Consider the following 3,157-nt stretch of genomic DNA (forward strand, 5'->3'; position numbering starts at 1 on the left):
TAACAGTCTGAGCTCGACATATTCAATGAGCTTGGATTGTTGGATGTCTGAGCTGCCACGTGTTGGACATCCATACTAGCACTGCCACACTGTCAAGCTATAGGAAATTGAAGAGGTTAATTTTCTGATATATGACATATGATTACAGGAGAACGTTTGAAATCAAGCATCTAGCAGAAAGACTAGTTTACCTGACGAGATGGGGTGCTAACACCTTTTCACTCTCGCAACTTGACCACTTACCTAGACTCTCTGATCAGACCATATAGAATCATGTAACCCTTTCTACTCACCTTAGATGAGGCTACCCCTATTGGGTCCTAGACTCGAATTCTAGGTGATAACTCCATTTATTTTAATATATATAACATGATCCCAATCCCCCCTTTCGCTAAGGGACCCCGAAAGTTATCGAACAGTCATCCGCAAGGCGGATAAAAAGGACCTGCTTTGGAGGTCACAATACCCACAATTAGTCCAGCCAATTCGGTTTCAGATTGTTACACCATTACAGAAATGGGCATAGGTATTGCAAGGGTATATAGATACTCTAAACAATATATGGAATAATCCATGTACTACCAAGTAACAAATTGTGAAATGTTACTTCATTAGACATAATGCCCCTAGAAGAATCCTAATAAATAAATAAACGAAAAAAGAACTTCGCCCGAGAGTGTGGCCTACACCAGCACTCCCATGAGTCTATCTCTCTCCTCCCTATATGAAAAGACATCTTGCCCCCTTGGTTTGAGGAGGAGAGAGATGGACATATGGGAGTGTTGACATAAACATCAGGCCACACACTTTCCCATAAATAAAACTACTATTTTAGAGAGAATTTCCTACACTACCAATGTAAGAAAAAATCTACACACTACACAATGAATGGAGGAAGAAATGGTATCATCTATATAAGATTCAAGTAAGAGATCTATATAGTATTCAAGTAAGACTCACATAATCAGAATAGTAGAAAAAATGTCAGCGTGAACCCTAGTATTTATTAAGAGAGAGATATATTAGAATCTTCACAAAGGTAACTGTGTTTCATTTTCCCAATATTTTAATAGTTCATACTTTGCCGTAAACACTTTCTTAACTGTTAAGGAAATGGTCAAATTGGGTCTTATCAGGTTCCACTCTCATAGCGCTTTTAGGTCATTCACCTAACCCTACTTTATCTTCTTATGCTCTCCTTGGGGAAGCAAGGCCATGTGCCATATGGTGATGGAAAGTATTATCAATGTTGGCTAGGTTATTGAGGGCACACGTCCCTTCAGTTGTACTGCATTGGATTATTTCGCTTGTGATTTTTAGTGTTTAGGTGTTTCCAAAATTATAAACAGAGCTTCTCTTCACGCAATGGCAACATCATTATCATCATTATCTCTCCTGGCCGGCACTGGAACTAAATGGGCCCCATGCAGGACTGCCTATGTATATATGGCTTCTTGTGGCATATACCACATGGCAGTAGTTGACACTTAATGAGCCCACATTTTATTTAGATTGAGATTTTTGATGTTCTCCACTCATGTGCCTGAAGACCCAAAAGTGAAAAAGATTTGATCCAGCTAATTAAGTACCTCGTTCTTTATTAAAAAAAAAAGAATTAAGTAGCACATTATAAAACCTGAAAATAAGCATGAGAGAATGAAAGATGATGGTTGCGCAATCCTAATAAGTAAGAACCTCCACCCTCATCTAACTGAGGCTCCGTTTGTTTGGCGGCTAAGAAAAGATGAGACACTTTTGAGGATATATAGATCCCACATGTTGTGGGTTGGATTGATACAAGAAAATGAAAGAAAAGGAAATGATGGAATAAGTACTTTTTAGTGGGGTGGTATTTGATGTAAAAATGCAGAAATAAAGATGGAGTAGGAGAGAGAGAGAAAGAGAAAGCATAGTTTTTCCATGAATAACGTCAAATACTATTCACTTGATGAGGTTGTCTGGTAAGTTTCCCATCCCACTTAATTAAACACTCTTATTTGTTTGTGAGAAACAGATACAAGTTTCTCATTCCTTTCTACCTTCTCCACTTTTCTCCATCAAACAAACAGAGTCTAAGGGGCAAAGTTTCTTTCACCATGGGCATTGGTACTGTTAGATTGCCAAAGTGGAGGGTAGTTGCAACTTCAGCAATAGAGTACAATCATAAGATCAATTCACTAGTGAAGAAGGAATTCTCTAGTATTATTCATAAAATTTTCTAGTAAATTTATCCTCTAGGAGGAAAAGAATGTTACCTTATCGCATGGCCCCTACACATAAAAACAGGCGGGCACTAAATGTCTACCTGCCCCCATGGAAAGGTGAAAATCAACCCCCCCTGTGATGCTTGCATGTATGCTCCCATTGGCCCCATGCTGGCACAGGGGCCATGCAACCAGGTAGCGTTCTCTTGCCTTGTTCTAATCATATATGCAGTCAGTGATATGACAAACATTGTTAAAAAGGAAAAAGCAAGAGATGCAATGTGCAGACGAACCAAGGGAGCCTCTTTAACACAACAGTACTATCACTGGGCCCATGTGTTTCAACCATTGCCGGGACCTAAGTTGATTGAAGTGTGATTAACTTGAAAGGCTTAAAGTTTTATCTCCTAAATCCTACTCCCACAACAAATTTGAATAACAAACTGTGTTTGTATAAATTCATTCCTCATCCATCCAAGAATCACAAGTTTCATTCCTAAGGATTCCAAACACACCCTGTATATAAAATCAAAAGGAATAATCCCAATGAAGATACAAATTCCGTCACCCCAAGATAAACATATTGTACTGACATAAATAAACATAATGACACACTACAAGCAAACTTCAATAATACAGATAACTAAATGTTCATCCAGGCTCAACTCATAGCAAACTTCAATTCCTTCAACCAAATCTCTGACCCTTGAAGATCAAAGAGAAGTTGCGAGGGAAACATACATATGAAGCTTACAGATATTACTTATGATAGGTGAAGATTCCCCTCTTCTCCCACTGAGTTCTAACCAAAGTTCTTTTTATCAGTAACGCTTGCTGTACATGCAATGACATGGTAAATCCTCATAAAAAACAAGGCAGTCTTTTTTCTTTTTTTTTTTGATTTCCTTATTGCCCCCCCCCCCTCCCCCTTTTTGGGATAAACAGTCTACGGA

Source organism: Telopea speciosissima, chromosome 1 (assembly GCF_018873765.1).
Source record: "Telopea speciosissima isolate NSW1024214 ecotype Mountain lineage chromosome 1, Tspe_v1, whole genome shotgun sequence".
NCBI classification, from domain to species: domain Eukaryota; kingdom Viridiplantae; phylum Streptophyta; class Magnoliopsida; order Proteales; family Proteaceae; genus Telopea; species Telopea speciosissima.